Consider the following 23,711-nt stretch of genomic DNA (forward strand, 5'->3'; position numbering starts at 1 on the left):
CTGTAGCAGATCTCGGTTAAATTAAGTCGCGAAGACGCTGTGCTCTAAAGTGTGAGGGAAAGTTTGTGTTACCGTAAAACCTGTGAAGAGTCAGTGGTTGAGGGTTTTTTTTTTTTTTGCAAAATTACCTCAGGATTATAGCCCCAGCCTTGTGTTGTGTTTCCATCATTTTTCAAAATTTTATTTTTATTTTAAAGGAAGGATCAGAAAAGACTATTTTATGTGTTTAATTGTGTTTTGTTACTTGTATCCTCTTGTACTGCATCTGGTTAACTCTTTGTATTCTTATATCGCGTCTAATGCCAGGTCAAAAATCGACACGTATCGCTTTGTGAGCATTTCTCTCGTGTCTCGCACTGAATGCAGTCGACCAGTCACAACAGAATGGGTCATTGGACCAATCAGCGCAGATTAGCTTCGCGCTAAGGAAGGGTTTGGGAACAAATGAATTGCTGAACGAATCATATGAGAGTCATTGGGATAATTAGGTAGAAATAAATCCATAATATAAGACAGTGAAAGTGTTTTTTTTTTACTTTGCATGCATATCAGACTGTTGTTGGAGACCCCCAAAACCAAAATAAGAGCCTTTTTAATGCGTGATAGGACCTCTTTAAAGCAGATGTAATTGCATACATATATAAAAATCAATCATAAGTACAAAATAAAACCATGTATTTACACAATAGGTACATTGTAACAACTGATTAATTTCAGTGTAAGTACAAGTTCGTTAAGGCCACCTAAAATAAAGTGAGACCATATAATAACAAAATAATAATAATAATAATAATAATTATTATTATTATTATTATTATTTTATTTTTTTATTATTACCACCTTCTTTAAGTCATTGGGAACTATTTTGTGAAGATTTTACATCTGAAAAAAAGTCACATTTTATACTTTCCCAAGGTCTATAATCTCATGGAAGTCATGGAAAAGAGCTTTTTGTGGTTTCTGTTGCAATAATTCTTGTTTCTTCATTTTGGCATCTTTTAATACACTTTGTTTAACAAAAAAAAGCTGCAGATACAAAACTACATTATTAAAACACTCTAAAAACTGTGCATATTTAGAAAAGACAAGAAAAACATTTCCTCCGAATGTTACTCTTTTTCCAAGAAGACTAAAAATAAGTACTGTCTAAAATACCGTTGCTTTTTGTTTTATTTATTTATTCCAGCAGCTAAAACCTGCAGTGGCAAGAGCCGATAATCAGGGTCAGAATATGCCAGTTGACAGCAATTTGAAAGCAAAAGAAATGGGCTAATGATGCCGATTCTTCCTGATCTGGAATCTGTTCGGTTGGAGGCATTTCCTCTGGGGGGGGCACATATTGTATCTGATATGAGGTGCGTGGTTGCAGTCTGCTTCTCAGGGACACAACAGAGGGGATACGGGTAGGGAGCAGAAAGGTTGCCAGAAGACTTTCAGGAACATATGGTGCCTCCAACACGGCTCCCTGACACCTTTCAAGCTGCAGCTGTTTTGAGAGGTTCTCAGCTTTTATTTACTGTTTAACACTACCCACTACTGGCACAAGGCAATACAGAGCCAGTGTTTTATTTTGTTACCAGAGTCAGTATATGCTTTAGCAAGCATTTTGAAAAATAAAAATAATAACAGTATTGAAAACACTTTTATTTTGTTTTCTTTGTATGTACAGTTTGCCATGATGACAGTACATAATATTTTGCTAGGCATTTTTTACAAGATACCTGTATTCAGCTTAAATTGCAACTTTAAGGCTTTAAGGTTAAACTAAGTTAACTAGGCAAGTTAAGGTAATTGGTCAAGTCATTGTATAGCAATGGTTTGTTCTGTAGTCAGTTGAACAAAATAATACGGCTTAAGGGTTTTTTTCTATATAAGGTTTTGACTCTTCTAAAGCATTAAAAAAACATAATTTGTTTTCAGATATTTACGAAACATTCTAATTGAACATTCATGTTTATCTAAAAAACAATGCTGAATTCAGATATTCTGCTTTGAAAGTGTGTTCCGTGCCGGAACGTCTGTCTGTTTCGGTCCCTATAACCCACCAAATGCCAGTTTAGCCAATTATATTTAAGCACCCTGAGTTGTCTTATCGGAAATGGGCATATTTCATTCATTCAGTCATAAAGGCACAAAATATGTGTCTGCAACAGGAAATGTGACCTCTGGTGGACAGTAGCAGACTCCGAAATGTGACGTGGATTCAAATGAGGTGGTTATTAATTAGCAAATAACATACATAAACATTACAAACTTTAACTTTAGGTCCACAGGTTACATTGTAACCCCGTATGCTAACCAACATAATGTCAGGGTTCTGCCACTCTGGTCTTGTAAATTATTGTTTTGGTGGCAGGGCTCGGACACTAGCCATGTCTGGTCCTGTTTCTGTCTCTGTGTGCGCGCGGGCCGTCAAGGGTGTACGCGTGCGCTCTTGTACTCGTGTTTGTGTTTTCGTCTGTCTGCAGCGTGGTGTTTCATTCCCAGCGTCTCAGTCTAGTTTGTTTCGGTTCTGGTCGGCGCTGGGATGAGGCATGCACGCTGTATGTGTGAGCGCACGGTGAGTGTTTGCATTCATCGTGTGCTTGTGTCTTGCATCTGTTAAAGCACGTGGCTATGTGTTTACATTGTGGTCATGTGCTTTTGTCGTGTGCTTCAGTGTTGTGTTTGTGTTGTCATGAACATGCGGTCAATGAGTTCTCTCATTGGCTGCATGTTCTTGTCCTGTTTTATTTGAGCGCATGGCTTGTGTTGTCTCTCTGTGTCATGCGCTCTCCCGTCTATTGTCTTGTCCCACCCTCCTTGTTAACCCATTATTAGTTAATTGTTCACCTGTTTGTGTGTTAATTTTCTACAGTTTATAAACCCCTCACATTTGCTGTCCTGTGCCAGTTCATCATCACATTTTGTCGTTTGAAGTCTAGTCCTGTTGTGTTTCCAGTCCTCATCCTTGCCAGTCTGCCCAGTCCTGTTTGTATGTGAATGTATTTGTTTGTTAATGTTTTCCCCCTTCGGGGTAGTTTATTTTGCATTTTACTTTATTTTTATTATTTAATAAATTCCCATTTTTCCTGCACTTGAGTCCTCGCTCCTTTCCCCTCACCAACCCTGACACATAATATCACGGCAATTCGTAATTGTTTGATTTAGTGGGTAATTTGTATGAACGCATACAATCTAATTCATACAATTTAGTACGATTTGCTCATCTCTAAATGATGATTAGGTTTAGGGGTTGGGTTGGGTGCCATGCCTCCTTTTCAAAATTGTACAATTTCACACGACTTAACTAAACGGACAAAACATACAATACTTATGTTTTCTTAAGAGATCAGGATGGTCCTAACAATACGTGACCAGATTTGCAGTAATAAGCTGTTTGCAGTTGCGACTTTAGGCATGGTCAATATGGGTGATTGCCCAGGGCGACATCTTGCTGGGGGGCGGCACAGGGAGACGGTGCAAAAAAAAACAAAAAAAACACAAGCCCGAGTAAGCTTTGAGATACAATTTACATTATGCAAGTGTATTAATTTAGAGTGGTAATTCCAGAATAAAGAAGTTAGGGTCCAATCACATTCGGCGTCTTTTGCATGCACATACTCAATGAATATTAGTGAAAGCGAACTGATGCATGAAACCATTCCGGCATGCCTCACATGCGCTGCTCTGCTACCGGTGTGAATACTGTTTTTTTACATGCACGCCGATAAAATACATGCCACTTATGCGCTGTGAAACCAGAGCATTTTTTTTTTTTTTTGCAGGGGTGTCGGCATGCAGCGAGTCTTGCAAGTCGATAAAACTAAAGTTATAATATGAAAAGTTTAGATGCAAAAACCTAAATGCAGTTTGATATTTTCTTTTAAAATTTGCATTTCTCTACGATTCTTTTGTTTTGGCTCAGTAATTTTACTTTTGTAGAGACATGTAAGATATTTTCATTGTCTTTAAAGTGAAATAACTGAAAATAAACATAGGAAAAATACTAATTTTAGGAGAAAGATTCTGATGGCATTAAGAGGCTTTTGCATCTGAACTCTTCATATGGTGATGATCCTTTTTTGATTAAGCATGGCTATGAAGCAGAAAGGAGAGATGATGAATCAGGGAGGTAAGACTTATTAACATAAATTCTCGGCCATGAGTCGGGTCTAAGACAACAGATTATTACATTAAACACGTTTTTTGCAGCCTATTTTATAGAATTGTCTGTAAAATTCATGCCAAATATTTCTTAAAGGGCCATGACACCCCCCCACTTTCGGTTAAAATCTACTTCAGAATTTTTTCAAAAGATGCATGATTAATGGGCGTGGAGCTCCGCGAGCATAGGGCAGGAGTGGGCGTGGCCAGCAGGGGAGAGAACAACTGCTGTTGACAGTTAGCTCACAAAATGAGACAAACCGTGAGGAGACGCATTAGTTTATAGTTCACAAAGTTAAAATGCAAAGAAATAAACAGTAATTTAATGTCCTGCTACATTTGTTATTCGTAATTTTATATACACATAACCATAATTTATATCATTATAAAGATAAGTGTGTTCATGTAAACACTATAAATGAGGATTCTTCCTCGATCCCCGGGTCTATTATAGATCTGAATGCAGACTCAGTGCAGCAGGTCTCCTGACCTGCCTATTTTAACCATTAGTCCTGCTGAGAATATAGAGGATTTAGGCGAACGATTTTTAACGAACTCCTGATAAAAGTCAACGTCCGCCATTCTTCAATTCTCGTACTGCTCTCCTGACAAAAATGCTAGCTTTGCTGTATGATCGGCCCTGACAAGATCGCAAGGAAAAAAACATGCAACAAACCCCGTGGATCATGGAAACAAACACATAGGAGCCTTCATGAACAGCTACTGCGTGCTGTGGGTCCGTGACTCCGTGTCTCACAGCTTGCTTGAAACTGGCAGGTCTGTCTCGCCTTCGGAAAGCACGTGCTCTCATGAATAATTAAGCAGCCGGCACTTCTCATAGGATAAAAAACTCCACTATGAATAATAATGATAAACCGATGTGTCATCATTGCACTTGCAGTACTGCGCTACGTCGCCAATTTTGATCCTGCCCCAAAAATCATTTTAAACCCGAAAGCTGAAATTAGCTGACAAAAGCTCAAAATTATCCAGTTTTCCCCACAATTAAAGCTGACAGGTGCTAACATTGTCTTAACTGATGCTCAACACACACACACACATCTGTTAATATAAAAAAAAAGTTCTCCAGGGTGTCCTGAACCTTAAAGGGATCTTCGCCTCTCACTCCCGTTTTGTCTTTACATTGTTTTCCAGTTACAAAACTACTACTTCTACTACTACTACTACTACTACTACTAATAATAATAATAATAATAATAATAATAATAATAATAATCAGATTTATATTTATTTATGCTAAATAATTTAAATATATGTCTTTGGGTAGTGGTGCGTGGCCATTGTCTAGCAACACCCCTGTGGGTAACTTTAATGGGCTATTTGATGGTATAATTGATGACTGCAACAAAAAGGCAAGAAAGGTCCAGATTTAGGGAAATATTAGTAAGATTTCAGCTTGTTTGTATGCTGTTTGAATTATTTGTTTGAGACAATTACATCTGTTCCAATGGGAGTAATATAAAGTCAAAGATAGTTCGTTTCAGGGTACCATTTAAACTAGAACTTCCACTGGCTGTTTGCTATAGACCCAGCATGACAGAAATTTAAATAAGTCATTCAGAGGCTTGCTGCACTCTAATGAAATAATTTACAATCTAAATAATACACATTAAACCTCTTTACCATTTGCTAAATGCACGTGCTGAATCACTGATAGACATTCTTTAGAAGAATAGTTATTCTAGAAAATACTGTGGAACAATTCCTTCTGTTAAACATACAGTAATTTGGGAAATCACTTGGGAAAATCTCTTAGAAAATAAGAAATCATACATTTTAAATTCAGGTGTATGTATTTGGTTGTTACTGACATGTTGTAAAAGTAAACAGCAGCTTTATTATAATGCATAAAAAAATAAATCTAATGGAAAAAGACTATACCAGTTTGTAACATCAAGCAGCACAATGAGCTGTTTTATTTAAGTCTTGAGACAATAAAATTTCATTGACTGCACCTGCATGAAGGAATAAAGTCAATAACATCTTCAGAAATATTTTGGAGAGTAGTTTTAAGTCCATTGCTCAACATCTGCTCTCTGGTGCAGCACACATCTGTGTCCTCAAGATAATACAGGTGAATGAAGGATCCATCTGTCACTGAGTTGCTTTGGTTACTACTAATATTTGGGGGAGGTTCATTTATTGTGGTCGAAACTGACTGGAACTCCCTGTGCATTAAACGACTTACTTGTGTGCTATGGATCATCACTTTTTTATACATGGCTATGCAGATTTAATTTTTTCCCTTAATAATAAAAGACTGTTTAAAATCTGCATGATACATTTACTTGTGTTATTTTTGATTAATATTTTTATGTATTTTTTGATGATCTAAATCATTAAAGTATGACAAACATGCAAGAAAAAAATCATTAAGAGGGAAAACTTTTATATTTCTATTATAGTTTCTGCAGTTTATTGTGATAAAACATGTCTGCCTGTTGCACTGAACATGAAATATGAAGCACTGGGGATTTGTTAGAATGATTATAGTTGTACTGTACTCGTATCTTAGCCAAGACTAAGGTATGTGCCGAACCGTGACTTCAGTGTACCATTACACCCATAATATATGAGTCCAGCAGGGGCTCACAGCAGTCCTAATGGCCTAGTATAGTAAAGGGACACTATACTGTCAGTGGGCACCGTCTTTCGGACTCTCTGTGGTCAATAAAAATCCCATGGCGCTTCTCATAAAAAGTAGGGGTGTAACCCCGGTGTCCTGGCCAAATTCCCTCTCGACCCTTAACTATCATGGCCTCCCAATCTTCCCCATTCACTAAATTGGCTCTTTCACTGTCTCTCCACTCCCCCTATAGCTGGTGTGTGGTAAGTGCACTGGTGCCATTGTCCGGTGGCTGCAGTCAGATCATCCAAGTGGATGCTGCACACTGGTGGTGAAGTGCTTTGGGTGTATGGCCAAACACGATAAATGCACTATATAATTCCACACACATTCCACACACACACACACACACACACACACACACACACACACAGTCTAGAGCAGGGGTAGGAAAACTTAGTCCTGGAGGGCCGGTGTCCTGCACAGTTTAGCTCCAACTCTAATCAAACACACCTGCTTATAGATTTCTAGTGATCTTGAAGACACTGATTAGTTTGTTCAGGTGTGTTTGACTAGTGTTGGAATAAAACTCTGCAAGGACACCAGCCCTCGAGGATCATGTTTGCCCATCCCTGGTCTAGAGGTTCAGTTCATGACAGCATGTGCAGCGAACAACACATTTTTACCTCTCACATAAATGCCAAGGGGCACGAGTTGCTCCCGAGCTTCTATGTACCAAGTTGACATACCAACAGCAACATTAACACTAAATATGTATACTGTACACTTTCACAGCAAAGATTATTTTCTTGTGTCTCTTTTCTCTTTTTTGGCTGGCCGACCAGCCTGGTTTTAGCTGTGTTTTGGCCATTCCAGGTTGGTTTCCAGCCATTTCCAGCCTAGTCTTTGCTGGTCAGGCTGGGAGATGACCAGCTAAAACCAGCTTGACCAGCCTAGCCAGACTAGGAACCCAGCCAAAACTAGCTTGAACAGCCTAGCCAGACTGGAAACCCAGCCAAAACAAGCTATGTCCAGCTTAAGCTATTTATTTTACTTATTTTAAAAGCTAAATGGCTGAGAAGATTAGGCAACAAATGCTTTACAACACAGTTAATTTTCAAAAACATTGAATGCATGCCATAAACATTTTTGGTATTATTTTAAACACTATTTAAAAATAAATTGTTTCTGATGTTTTGTTTACAGAGTTGACCATTTAATTACTGGTTATCAAAAAGCTAATCTAAAGTACATAATAATAATAAAAAAAGTAACAATCTAAAATAAAGGCTGACATTTGGCAAAGTAAAAAAGCAAAACAATTAATGAGTAGTAATACTTATAACAAATTAAATGGTTGCAAAACCCAAATAGAAAGTATACAACTGCGTTTTTCTGATCTACAGTATTTGTGCTCCTTTTGCCTTCATTTTACAAAAACATGAGTCTACATGCATCGTTAATGAATTAAAATGTATTAGCTATCAATTATTTAAATTGTCCACTTTTCTATTTTTAATAATGATACATTTTGCTTTCACTACCACTGAGACCATCTATGGAGGAAATAAAAATTGCATTCATGTTTTGTCCAAATAAGTTATCCTGATGGCTCGTTGCAGACAGCAACATATATAGTTTTTTCCATATCATGTATAGTTTATGTATTTACCAAGGTTTTGAGTTGTAAAGAATGCCCCCAAGATACAAATGCCCTAGAGGATAATCCAAAAGCATTGTTTTTGTAGATGAGGAAAGCTTTGTTGGGAAATGGCTTCAAACGTCACTATATTGTTGTTTTAATGTTCTAATTTTTTATTTTTCTTTGTATTATTTATACATCTACCACAGTGCAGAAACATTCAGCATGTTTATGCATTGATAACATTTGAATCAAGCCTAAATTAAATGTATTCATCATATAAAGTAATTGGGTACTTTCAGTAAACACTGATTAAACCGATCAATGCTTATTATATTTACAAGACATTTACAAACTTATAAGGCTCTGCCTTAGGGATTTTCAATACGCAGACTACAGCATCTGAAATTTAATAAAAAATAACTTAATTTGAGTTTTAAAGTTGAATAAAAGTTTTAGCAGGGTCAAGTATAACTATTTAGTTTTGATGAGCTGAGACTGACTGCTTGCACCACTGTGAGACAATACATTGTTGTTATTATTGGTCACACACATTCAGTAAATTATACACAAAAATATCTAGGGTAACTTACACTCAATGTATTAAGATTTGGTGTGCATTTACACATACAGTAGCATTAGTACTTCATTTGAATTAGTGTCAGTGCTGCCAACCAACCCTTGATGCATACCAAATATAGTAAGTGAACTGAATCCTTTAAAAATTTGAAAATGAGTCTTTTTCCACTTTTAAGCCAACTCTGATGCGTTTTTGCTGAAATATGAACACAACACAGACCATATATATATATATGTAACCCTTGTATACTGTTCATATTTACTACCCTTTCATTATGTTCATAGCTGTTTTTGGCCCACTATAATCACATTTTCTGATTGCAAAGCCATGATACCATATAATCATGCATTTGATTGATGTGATTGTTGATGGTTTTTCCATTTGATAAAAGGTAAATTGGGTGATTTTTTTTTTTTACTGTTGATCAACAGGTGGTAGCATTAACCCTTTAGATAGACCTGTGCAAAAACGTTTCTGACATTTATATGGGGTTCTACAGAGTAATACAGCAATTTATAGTTTACAAAATGTGCATTTGCCAGCAGAGAAAACCAGGAACAATAAAGAATGCATGACTATATGCAGGCACTGCTTTGCAATCAAAAAATGTCATTATAATGGTAGCCAATGGGACAAAAACAGCCACGAACATAACAAAAGGGTGGTAAATTTGCCCAGAGTGTGTTTTTTCCCCCCAAAATATGTGTCAAAATAATGATTTTCACCAAAAATGATTCAATTTGTTGAAACAGAAAGCTGTGGCCAAATTAAGTCTCAAAATCACACCAGAGTGGATGAAAACATCACATGCACATGCACAACCAACAGCACACGGGGTTAAACAAACATAAAACAGGATGCATTGTGACAAGATGTGACCAAAATATGTGTTGTTTTGCAACATATCTCAAAAGAGACTTCATTTTGGTGTCTTGAGGCTAGAGGTAGAGACACAGTGGATGAAAAAAGCAGTTGAAAAATTTAGCACTAAGGTTTATCCAATTGATTCTGCTAATATTTAATGTGCATGAGGAAAAATCTTTATATATATATATTTAGAGCTTCTGAAAAATGAATCAGGAGAACATCACATATTGATCTTCTCCTGCAAATGTTTAAAGGGATAGTTCACCTAAAAAAAATAAAATAACCTTATCGTTTATTCACCCTCGTGCGGTTTCAAACATTTATGATTTTCTTTCTTCTGTTGAACACGAAAGAAAATATTTAGAAGAATGCTGGCTGCTGGCACCCATCCACTTCCATACTAGGGGGAAAAATACTATGGACATCATTGTGTCTCAGCAACCAGCATTTTTCAAAACATCTTCTTTTGTGTTCAACAGAAGAAAGAAACTCAAATAGGTTTTGAACAAATGAAAGATGAATAAATGATGACAGAATATTTGTAGTAGCCATTTGGTGGTTCATTCCACTGTGACGACCCCTGATCGATAAGGGATTAAGGAAAATGAATGAATAAATGATTGGATGGATGGATGGATAGATGAATAAATAGTAGCCTATTTAAATTTAACTGAGTGCAGGTTTTGACAGCAAATTAAACAAATGTATTGACATTAGAATGAACTTATGCCACGTAAAAAAGGGCAAATTATATATGGCGAAGATATACATTCTAGAAATCCATACAATGGCAGTAGGCTTTTCCCCCCACAGTCTCTGCATGTTTGGCTATGTGCAAATAATTCTAAATGAAGATTAGTCACAGTGAGTTGCCAGTTTCAGGCAGCTTCAAGTCTTGGTCCATTCTTTACTGGTGTGTTTATTGACATTCAAATAAACAATTTGGAGCATACTCTCATGGGAAGCATTTGTTGTGCATTGACTAAATATCCACACTGAAGCTATCTGCAAGGAGCCATCAGGATAGCGTATTTGGACACAGCACAAACACAAATGCTTAATTTAATCATCCCATTGATGGCCTCGGAGGTAGTGAAATCTAAAATATGTCTCTATTAAAAATAGAAATGTGAACATTTTTAAATTATTTATTGCGAACACATCTTAACTCATTCACAATGCATGCATACTCATGTTTCCGAGAATGGATGCAAAGGGACATAAATACCTCAGATTGTACACTTTGTATTTCAGTTTTGCAAAAATGTAACTGGTTATAAGTATTTCTGCTCATTTTTAGTATTTTTCTTTGACAAACAGAAAGCTTTTTTTTATTATTACATTTATTAGCATTTCAAAAATGTGTAGTTAAGTGGGAGTAACAACTCAAAAAACAAAACATCAAAAACCATGATATTCATTTTGACACAGTATCAGCTTGTATAAAATCTTTGTTTAGGTTTTTGGAACTGAACTAATTTTTTGAAGCAAGCATTTATTCTTCATGACCATTTCACTTTAAAAAAGAAGCTAAAGGCCTGAATATTTAGATCAACATTGGGTGAAAGATTGTGTGAAGAGAGAATAATCATAGCTGTGAAAGTCCATGGTATACAAATGTATCCAACTGAATAGAGCTCTAGCTATTTATAGTTTAATCATTCCTTAGAGCATTGGCATGTTGCAAAACCTCTATAATTTGATCTAAAAAAAAAGAAACATTTGCTAAAGTGTAAATATGCTTGCCTGTTTTTGTGTCTATAATTTTCATGTCTAGAATGCGTTTGCAATTTACATTTATGAATGAATAATACAGGACAAATATTTTCTTGAAAGAAACAACACTGCAGTTGCTTTTTTAACACATTTGAAATGCTCATATGTGGGATGTTAGATGGCATAGTGATTTTTAGATATTAATTTTGAGTAATTGACAATTAGGCAATACTTTTTTGTAAATATATATATATATAAATATATATATGTATGTATTTGAATTTGAATTTTTAAAGAAAAGCATTAACTTTAAAAACAATAAATGTTAATGAAAAACGAGCAGTCACTAATGTTATCAATTCCTTTGCTGGACTGACAACGGTGGTGTGGATCCAAGTGCAGTTTATAAGCAACTGTCAGGCAGGCAATGGTCAACAGGTACAAACAGTATCATGAGGGTAATCCAGAAGTGTAGTTGTGGTCACAGACACAGAGGTCAGTGCAGGTGGCAAACAGAATAGACAATTAAACAAAGTAAGAATCAAAAGGCATGGCAAGGGTAATGTTACAGGTGAACAAGACTCAGCAACAATGTGTGTGTGTGCTGTGTTTGTAGTCCATTTGCAACATAGGTTCATACTGAAAACGTAGCCCTATATAGATTTTTGGACATTGTAAATTATGTAGTACATATGGCTGCATTTCATATTTAAATCGAGTGCTATGGGATGGTATGATGCAATTCCTTTTCACATTTACCAGCTAACCGCTTACCTCCATATGGATGGCTTTCCTGCAGGTCCAAGATGTCTAGTTAGCTTGCCATGTATATCAGCGCACCTGAGACGAAATGAGAAATGAGAGAAGCTGACCATGATGACAGGGTTCGAATCTAGTAAAATCATGGTAAAAATCAGGCGAGGGCTTTTCTTTTTCTGGATTACATTTTAAAACTGTCAGTTGGGTTAAGGAAAATGGGTGGGCGGGTCAATCATTGAATTTTAAAACACTATTGGTTGGGTTTAGGAAAAGAGGAGGGTAGGTCTCTGGTGGATTTATGCAAGAAGAGCAGGTGCAGATGGCACTCACTAGAGAAATTTGGGATATCAAAAAGCATACATAGCATCCTCTGGTGTATTTGCTAAAAAAAAAAAAAACTGCAAAAAAAAAAAAAAAAAAACTTGGCACTCTACAGAAATATATATATAGCAGTACGTTTTCAGAATGAGCCTAGGTTGTCTATTTGATTAGTTGTGAACAGCTTCAGCTGTGTTTGTTATCAGAGGGAATCTGAGCCAGGTGTGTGAGTGAAGTGCATGATGGGATCTGTAGTTCATTAAAGTGACCGATTTGTAATTATTCAGCAATATGCAAATGCTAGATCACTGGTGATTATGACACAAATAGCATGAGATTGGTGTATCCTCATCATTGGGTAAATATCTTTAAATAGTGTTATTTATTTTATATAAATAATACATTTTTACTCCATAACACATTTACTTCATGACTTGTCAGGAAACTTTTGGAAACCAAAAAACAACAAAAATCTAACAATTTTAAAGTAGTTCCAAACAAGTTGAATATGCAAAAAAATAAATAAATTAATTGATTAAAGAAAACAGGAGCACTTCATGGTCTTCACAGTGGGCTTCAGCCACATGATCTTAAATGTGATCCTTCACCTAATAACTGATTTTTATAGAATTACCTATTTAAAATTAGCATGTAGCATAATACCAAAGTAGGTGGTTTTCATTGACAAAATGTTTATTAGGTTCCTATTTTTTTAGAAAAACATGAATTAAAAAAATAGTGTGAATTACTAAAATTAGAACTAAAGTATTTATTAATGATTTTGTGATTTAGGTTTTATTCTTAGAAATTACTGTGGTATCAATAATCTAGAATCAGTCAGGCAAATAACTAACACAAGCTTTGCTCAATGTTCTTAAAATATAAAAAGAAAACTAAAAATAAATAAAATGTGTTGTTTCATCCTTCTTGCTTTAATTTACAAGACTCGCCAAAATCATCTCCATCCAAATATTATAAAACAGTCCAATGATGAGTGGAGCAAACCATAACAAACAAACAGGGGAAAATGTATAACCATACACACACACAAAAAAAAAAAAACATTAATGCAAATGAATAAGTATATTTGAGCACTATATGAATGAAGTCATAATTACATACTCTTCCATTCATTAATTCATTGTAACTTTATTTTGGCCCCTGATTCTTTGTGGAATATAGCTTTGTTAATGCGCCACAGGAAACTGCAGAGACCCAGCTGGATTTTGACATGTTTCTCATTCATTGGCTGGGTTCCCAGTGAACTGCCCCAATGCTGCCTCCAGCACTGATATCACAGCTATAAATAATAAAGCATCCCATGGCTCTGGGAATACATGTATCTGAAACAATAAGAGTGCCGAGACTGCTCTTTGCCAGTACGAGATCAGTATATATTAATGAGACTGAACCTCGAAGCCTGCGATGATTATTTTTTTAAAGCTCGGTTTCTTATGGCATATTACTTCAAGAGGAATGGTTTTGATAACAGCTGTAAGTATGCTGTAGTATTGCAGAAAGGCTGATGTGAGTCCTAGCTCAGCTAAATAAACACATGTACATTCCCTAGTCCTTCAAAGCAATTATGTAGTCATACCACTATGCAAAATCACATAACAATACGTTGATCTTAAACCAAAAATGTTTTGGTTATTAGTCTTCTATACTAAGTCTCTATACTAAGCCTCTGAGTCTTCTATCCTTTTTTTTAATACTGAAAATCAAGTTTGAAGTGAGCATAGCAGGGACTAACATTAATTTGTTGCTTTACTGTTCCGGAAATAATTTTAACCTACAAATTAATTGGTGATCATTTAAGAGCTTCCGCATCTGAGCAAATGCTTAATTAAGGCTCAATGAATTATTGATTAAATGCTTAGTTTTATGATTAAATCCCTGTAGTGTGTGTGTGCATGTGTGTGTGTCATGTGTCTGTGTGTGTATATGCATACAAATAAAAAGTCCTCAATAGCCTGAAGTATCATATTTGAAACATTTGAACTTTTTTTAGTTCTTTAGTGCATCAAGTAAGAACAATCTAAAAAAATAAATAAATAAAAGAAGGTCGCTGGTTCTAATCCTGACTGGGCCAGATGGCATTTCTGTGTGAAGTTTGCCAACTCAATCTCATAGCAATTCGTAACCTTTTGATTTAGTGGCTATAATTTGTATGATCTAATTTGTAAAGTTTAGTACGATTTGAATTTCCCCCAATGACTGTTGGGTTTAGGCAGGGCTGGACTGGGACAAAAAAAAAATAAAAAATCGGCCCTGGCATTTTGGGACAGAGAGGCCCACTACATCAATCAAAATGCTCCCCATTTGTGCACGCCCTAGAATATGTTTACCAACTCCTATTCTGTAAAACCACAAAAGCCATATATAGGAAATAATGAGTTGACAAATTACAAAATTTAATTTATTATTATAATAAATTATAATCCACACTGGAAGTCCATCTTGTGTGTGCCTGTGTGTTTTGAGGGAACTTACATTAAATAATGAACTTAACAAAAACTGCCTGCTGATGCACAGTTAATGTTGATTAATAAAATAAAGATAAAAAATAAAGGCAATGTATCAGAGACCCTTAAAAAATTTTTACCTCAACAATGAAACATCAAACATAGATTAAAGATTGTACATAGTCAATCAAATGAACTTAATTAAAAACTGCAACAAATATTTGTTTGGGCCAGGACTACAAAACTAAATGTAAAAAAATAGTATTAGTTTTGCTTAAGTTGCACACTAGTTTGGTCATGTATCAATATCATTAGAGCCATCTTGGATAAATATTATTGTAACTATAAGCCTACATCATGCTGAAAATCAAAAACAAACCCGCCCACGTGGGGTGAGAAACAGGCGTGACTCTCTTAAAAATTTTGACAAAATACACACCGACATTGCATGCTTACACAGAGCTCAAAATGGAAGTTTGTGATTGGGTCAGCCCAATGTCAATAAAAAAAATAACCAATTGGCTGCAGATTATGTCACATGGGCCGGTCTGTCCGTAAAAGAAACATCTTACTTTGAGGATCAAAGATCACATCATCGTCAATTAATCAGGCAGAAAAACACAACAGTCTGCTCAGATCATAAGAAGATGACAAGCCTGGCCGAAAAAGTACATTAGCCACTAAACTGACAGAACGTAAAATACCTACGTTTTCTTGTGAGATCAGGCTGAGTTTGCATGTTCTCACCATCTTTGCATGTCCAATAGTCCAAAGACATGCGTTATAGGTGAATTGGGTAAACAAAAAATTGGCCGTATAGTGTATGGATGTGAACGTGACAGTGTGTGCATTGTGTAAACATATGCTGGAATAATTGGCTGTTCAATCAGTTGTGACGACCCCTGATAAATAAGGGACTAAGCCGAAGAAAATTAATCAAGGTAAATATTTTACAGAAACAAAAGTCACAAGCATTATCTGAACACCCAGCGGTCACTGGGGCGATACCTTATAAAAGTTACATTTTTGTGTCCAAAGGGTCCATATTGGTAACATAGTTGCATATTCATACTTAAAATATGACAAGGTACATTATTATACCTTTTAGGCATATTTATATTTAAAAAGTATATTTACAAATATACTTTACAAAGTATATGCACCTTTAGGTTAAAAATATGGACATTTCAAGAACACTAATGTACCTTTTGAAAAGGTACTGCCCCAGTGATATTTTAGTCCTTAATTTCTGAGACTTTTTATAATTTGTATATTGTTTACATTATTTTATTTTTTTCCACAGATGATTACCAACTAATTCAAAGTTATTAGATACTAATATGTACGTTCAAACTACAAATATGCACCCTTTAAGAACAAAAATGTACCTTTTGAAATAGTACAGTGACAGATTGTATACCTTTATTTCAGAGACGTTTTTATGATTTGTGAATTATTTACATTATTTATAACATTTATATCACTGATATAGAAAAAAAAACCCAGATGTAATCTCCTAGAATGTCACATAAAAAGGGCTCATTTCCATTCGCAGAGGAAGAGGGGAGATAGAGCTCAGGTAGTTCTCAAAAACTCCCCGGCTGAAGTGGCTAAGGTAAACTACTTTGAGAAGGAAGGGAGCTAGAAAAGAGTGAACATTTACTTAGTCTATTATGTTTGATGCATATCTTTGGATGGTGGGAGAAAACTGGAAAACCCAAAGGAAACCCACACAGACATTGGGAGAACATACAAACTCCGCACAGAAACACCCACCAGCCCAGCAAGTGCCATGACCGGAAGCGTTTTTGCTGTGGGACCAACAGTGCTAACCGCTGTGCCACCTGTGCCACACAATCTATGAGGAAAAAATAAGGAGGAAGGTAGGAGGACGAAGATAAAACGTGTAATGAAGACTGTGGTCATTTTTAGTAACATGGGAATCATAAGATTGGATGATCATGATTAGCTAATGTGGGACCGGCTGTGGTAAATCATAAGCATGTGATCCTAATTAGTTTATAAAATTAGTTTATAAATATACTTAACTTAAAGACTTAACTTGGCTTTCTTTCTTTCTTTTCTTCAGAAGAAAAAAAATATTAGATTATGCGAAAAATCCCAATAGTGTCTGGATGCAGCCTTTATGATGCAAGCTGAGATTGCATCACTCAGCGATGCAATATCAGACACAATGCACTCGATGGAGTGAGTGACGTCATTGTGATGGGTAGCGGTGGGGTTAGGTGAGCGTAAAAATTATTGGATGTAGATCAGATTGCACTGCACCAGGTCTGCATCCAGACCCCTCTCAAAAATTTGGGAAATATTTGAAAAATAAACAAACAAACAAAATCACATGAGTACTAATAATTCAACTTCAAACAGCGAATAACAACTATCATCACTGTACCCTAAGTAAAATAAAAGGCAGATAAAGGCATGTCATCATGAAAATGATGTATGTTTTCCTAGTATAATTTACACAAAATGATATGCCAGACATGCTATAGTGAATATGATTATTAGCTAGCTTTGTAGCAGGAAGTTCTTGAGCTGTTTTTCCAACTAATTGGTTTTGCCGTAGGGGTGTGGCACCTAGCCAGAAGAATCACACTACTGAATGCAGAGCATCCTTTTGAAAGAGACGCTAATGAGAAATAAATCACTCGACATCACACGAGAGCGCCTCTCGCTTAGAGGGGAGCATGAAAATCTGCGCTCTCTATTTTCATCCCTTTGAAATTGATAACACGATTATTTCATAATTGATAATGCCAGTTGTGGGAGATGTTAAAAGATGCATTAGCTTGAATTAAAATCTCTTTGAATGTCAAAGATGATGAGAACGACTTCAAAACTCCATTCAATATTACAGACGACACCTCTGCCATTGGTGACAAAGTTAGAGCAAGGAACCCAACTGAGACACGCAATCCTAATAAATGCTCCAATAAAAGAGGAGAAAGCTGTAAATTTGGGTGAAGGCAGCTTGAGGCTTTTAGTATTTCTCAGAGACACAACAGGCTGACACAAAGTGGTATTTATATGTGGAGAAGTGTTGGCAACTCAACAAAACTCAAAGTTCATTTACACCAAGCACGATAACTATGAATGAAGAGTTCAAATGCAAAAATCTCAAAACTCCATCTGAAATTTCCATTAAAAAATGAGCATTTTTCTCAGACTCCAATGTTTATGTTGAGTTATTTCATTTTAAAAACCTTTAAAAAAGTATTTTCTTTGCCATAAACTTGAAATTAATGAACCTACACACAGGAACCTGATAAAAACTGTAATTTTTTTGTAAATTGCAAACGGCTTTTATATTTTCTTCAAATATAGCTTATTCATAATTATTATTATTAAATAAATAATCACAATCACAATATCTGATTAATCTAGATTAGAAGTTAGCGGTTCGTTCTGCTGTAAAGACACATGATAAATAAAGGGTCAAAGCCAAAGGAAACTAAATGAATGAATGAATGAATGAATGAATGAATGATGTAATGAATGAATGAATGAATGAATGATGGAATGAATGAATGAATGAATGAATGAATGAATGAATGAATGAATGATGTAATGAATGAATGAATGAATGAATGAATGAATGAATGAATGATGGAATGAATGAATGAATGAATGAATGAGTTGAAGGGCATGTGTAACCATTAGGGATGGGCAGTATTTATGATCATGTATTTCAAATACGTACTTAAAATTCAAAATAGTAATTTATTTTAGTGTCTTGTATTTTTAAAATATTTTGCAAGAAGTCTACACGGTGACATCATATTAATTCACCCTCTGATTGGTGCTTTGGACATTATTAACTCTTCTATTTAAAGAATCACTGAAATAAATATAAAATATTTGGACTAAGAGTATACTGTACAAATAATTGTAGTTTTGAATGGATTGCTAATGCCAAATGTTTGTTTGTAAAACACATAACATAAAAATAAGTCATACAGTGATAATTCCTTCAATTATTTATTGGCTGTTTTAAAGGTTCAGGACAACCTTTTTTATATATTAACAGATGTGTCTGTGTTGAGTATCAGTTAAGACAATGTTAGCACCTGTCAGCTTTAATTGTGGGGAAAACTGGATAATTTTGAGTTTTTGTCAGCTAATTTCAGCTTTCGGGTTTAAAATGATTTTTGGGGCAGGATCAAAATCGGCGACGTAGCGCAGTACTGCAAGTGCAATGATGACACGTCGGTTTCTCATTATTATTCATAGTGGAGTTTTCTTATCCTATAAGAAGAGCCGGCTGCTTAATTATTCATGAGAGCACGTGCTTGTCGAAGGCGAGACAGACCTGCCAGTTTCAAGCAAGCTGTGAGACATGGAGTCACAGACCCACGGAACACAGTAGCCGTTCATGTAGGCTCGTATGTGTTTGTTTCCATGATCCACGGGCTTTGTTGCATGTTTTTTTCCCCGCGATCTTGTCAGGGCCGATCATACAGCAAAGCTGTATGTGTGCTGCAAGCATTTTTGTCGGGAGAGCAGTACGAGAATTGAAGAATGGTGGACGTTGACTTTTATCAGGAGTTTGTTCACATTCAGACACATCGCCGTGCTGCTGTGTTTGCCTAAATCCTCCAGATTACCAGCAGGGCTAATGGTTAAAATAGGCAGGTCAGGAGACCTGCTGCACTGAGTCTGCATTCAGATCTATATTAGGCCCGGGGATCGAGGGAGAATCCTCATTTATAGTGTTTTAAATTATGGTTATGTGTATATGAAATTACGAATAACAAATGTAGCAGGGCATTAAATTACTGTTTATTTCGTTGTATTTTAACTTTGTGAACTATACTCATGCGTCTCCTCACGGTTTGTGTCTCATTTTGTGAGCTAACTGTCAACAGCAGTTGTTCTCTCCCCTGCTGGCCACGCCCACTCCTGCCCTATGCTCGCGGAGCTCCACGCCCATTAATCTTTTGAAAAAATTCTGAACTAGACTTTAACCGAAAGTGGGGGGTGTCATGGCCCTTTAAATGCCAGTATGAACACAGGTATAAATTAAGATGTATTTCTAAAGATGTCAAAGTGACACAATATATGAAACAAATATTTAATAATCTCCTAAAAAGCTGACAGGATATAGCAGGAGGAGAATATAATATGAAAAGTTTATTTGCAAAAATAGATAACAATTTTTTGGATATTAAGTATTTTTCAGTATTAAAGAGTCAGTTTAAAGGTTAAGGGAATGATGCCATGCTTCTTTATAAAAGTATTTTATAGTATTTTTAAAATACAAAAATACTGCATTTTGTTTTGATTCATTTTGCGACTATTTTGTAGTTAATTTTGATACACTTAAAGATAAGGTATTTGCTTTTTTATTTTAAATTACATATTAATGTATTTTTGCCCAACCCTGGTAGCCGTAAATCCAAACTGTACACCTCTTATCTCACAGAGAAGTCACTCACTTCTCTGGACTGAAGGTCTTTAGTATCTTTAATAAAAAACAATCAAGTTTTATTTTTACAGTAAAACTGCTTAAAGCAGTTTGTTTCATTTTTTTTTTTTTTAATAAATTTTCATAATTTTGACGATTTTTTGTTAGTTTGTTTTTTACTTGTCCTATTCTGGATTGGTATTGAGAATTGTGAAATTACATTTTCTTCAAAATACTGTGTATATGTGTAATAGCACATATATTTACTAAGAGGGGACATTGATACTTGTTTTAAATAATCTCGATTACAATTTTTACACAAATTTGATTCCATTATTCATCACACAATGATATAGCTGTAATGTCAAAAAGCTTGGGTAAAACCATATTAAACTAATCAAATCGAATCAGACAGTTAATTTAGCCACTGCAAAAAAATAAATAAATAAATAAACAAATTAATTAATTAATTAATTATATATATATATATATATATATATATATATATATATATATATATATATATATATATATATATATATATATATATATATATATTTTCCACAGGGTTTTTTAAAGCAGGCTGCACAAAGATGCCAAATCTCGTGCTGGGTACCTGAGGTACTTCAATTATGCTTTAATTTGCAAGTCTGGCTTGCAGTACCTTGTCAGGCCCTTAGCCAGCCTGAAAAATGGGTGGTTCTTTCTTCTCAAAAAAGTGGACCTTTTGGCAGTTTTTTGCCTCATTTTCAATTTAATCATGAGATTTAAAAACTGCATTTTAGTGATATTTTAAGCACTATTTTAGCTTGATTGACTTGTTGGATGGTCATTATAACCACACTTTTTGATGTACCAGATATTTCCTAAAGATTTAGAATAAAGATTATTTTTAAAATACAAATTGTTTACACCATATATCATTAGACAAAAAACAATAGTAACCTGTTTTAAATTAATTTTAAATTAAAAACTGTAACCTATTTTCATTTATTAGGCAAATAACAAACTGGCTAGCACATTCAACTTTTTTCTCAGTCAGAATTTTTTTCAATAAAAAAAAAAAAAAGAATTTTTTGTAATAAATTGTATAATATATAATAATATAATAATAATAATATAATAATATATTTTAGAAAAGTTACTTGTAAAATGATTTCCCTATTTAAAAACAATGCAGTGGCAAAAGAAGACTTTCTTCTATGTCAGTCATTTTTTATTTTATTTTATTTTGCACAGCTTGATGTTGGACTCATGAAAAATATTTGTTAGCATTGGCCAAAACTAATTAGCTTAAGTCCAACCGAAGAGTCTTAAAGCCACTGTTTATGATAGCATAGCAGTTAAAATAGGACAAATGAGCTTATTATAGGACAACTTCAGTACCTTTGTCAGTAAAGGGTGGGTCTTCCCAACCCCCTTGGCTATAGGCCTGCATGTGTGCATATTTTTAGCATTATTTCTCATTGCATAAACAAAATTGTTTCTGATTCAAATATTTTATCTCCAAAAAAATATGCTTCCCAACAAAGTCCTCTGTAGATTTACATTTTACAAGCCTTTTTTATTCTGAATATTTCAAGTCGAGTCAAATCAAGTCAAGCTGTATTGTCATTCCGCTACATGTGTGAACATACAGTGGGATGAAATCTCGTGTCTCACAGGACCATGGTGCTGCATAAATAAACATTCTCAAATATGAATACAACATTGAACAAAATCCATTTTAAACCTATACATAACTAACATAGAAGAGCGATAATCCAACTGTGCTAACTACTAACTATACATTTATTATAAATCCTATACTATTACACTTTACATGTAACCTAAGGCTATACAAGATCTTTGACATAAGACATAAATTCTAATGCAAAATGCATGGGTCCCTGCAAGGATTATTGATGGGGGTGAGAGGTGAGGTGAAAAGCGGGGGGTGGGGGATGCAGTGCTCGTAAAACCAAAAAGTGTGGGGGGAGGGCACCACAAGGACCCGTTTGCTATGCCACTGCACTCATATGGTTATGGTCAAGACGATCTGCTACGGTTCAAATCGAGCATCAGAATGGGGAAGAAAATGTATTTTAATGGCTTTGAACATGGTTTGAATATGGTTAATGCCAGATGATCTGGTCTGAGTATTTTAGAAACTGCTGACCTACTGGGATTTTAATGCACAACCATTACTAGGGGTTACTGGAAAAGAGAAAACATCCATTGAGTGGCAGTTCTCTGGGCGCAAATGCCTAGTTCAGGTCAGGAGAGAATGGCCAGGCTGGTCAAGCTGAGAAAGGCAACAGTAACTCAAATATTCACTATTGACAAGCAAGGTATGCAGTAGAGCATCTCTGAACACACTACACGTCCAACCTTGAGGCAAATGGGCTACAGAAGCAGAAGGCCATCCTAGGTGCCATTCCTGTCAGCTAAGCAGAGAAAACTGAGGCTACAATTTCCACAGGCTCACCAAAATCGGACAATAGAAGATTGAAAGAACATTGATGAGTCTTAATTTCTGCAGTGAATGTCAGATGACGGTCAAAATGGTCAAAAAACTTTGGGCCCAATTGAGCGTCATGTCAGTGCCACAGCCTACCTGAGTATTGTTGCTGACCAAGTCCATCCCTTTATGACCATAGTGTACCCATCATCTGATGGCTACTTTAGAGTATATTAGCTGGGGGGGAATCAAAGTGATCAGAATGATATCGTTTCTTAGTGAAGTTTATTTATAAACAAATTTTGAGAGGATCACATGCTTATGATTATTCACAGCTATTCCAGCATTAGCTCATGACCAATTATCCTATCAGACGATTCCTAACTCACTAATAAATAACTTGAGTTTTTGTATCTCAATATCTTTGTCTTGGAGAAACCCCCCCAAACAACCCTACTTTCCCTCCTTTCAAACTGGCAACACGATGGCCAGTGATTAGCTCTGTTGCCTCACAGCAAAAATGGCCTTGGTTTAATTTCCTTCCAAACCAAGCAACATTTCTGTGCTGAGTTTTGCTCGTTCTCCCCTTGCTCACATGGGTTTTCCCCGGGTCCTCCGGTTTCCTCCCACAGTTTAAAAACAAGCACCCTAAACAATTAATAAAAAATATTTATAGCCAGGGTCTGAGTACACCTCTTCTCAGCCATCCATGTCTGACACTTAGCTACAAATAAGTGAGAGGAGAGTCATCGAGATCTACCTGAGC

The 23,711-nt window shown here is 35.5% G+C and overlaps 1 protein-coding gene across 6 annotated transcripts in view; it reads right to left on the reverse strand.

Moving 5' to 3' along the window:
* LOC797812 (leucine-rich repeat and fibronectin type-III domain-containing protein 2) overlaps positions 1-23,711 on the reverse strand; it is a 299,809-nt gene that overhangs the window by 224,369 nt on the left and 51,729 nt on the right. The window contains exon 2 of one of the 6 annotated variants that reach the window (XM_068214680.2): positions 12,313-12,378. The exons of the other annotated variants lie outside the window; for them this stretch is intronic. The gene's annotated coding sequence lies outside the window, so the exon portion shown is untranslated. The remainder of the gene's footprint in view (positions 1-12,312; positions 12,379-23,711) is intronic. 6 annotated transcript variants of the gene reach the window in all.

This window comes from Danio rerio, chromosome 17 (assembly GCF_049306965.1).
Source record: "Danio rerio strain Tuebingen ecotype United States chromosome 17, GRCz12tu, whole genome shotgun sequence".
Lineage (NCBI taxonomy): Eukaryota > Metazoa > Chordata > Actinopteri > Cypriniformes > Danionidae > Danio > Danio rerio.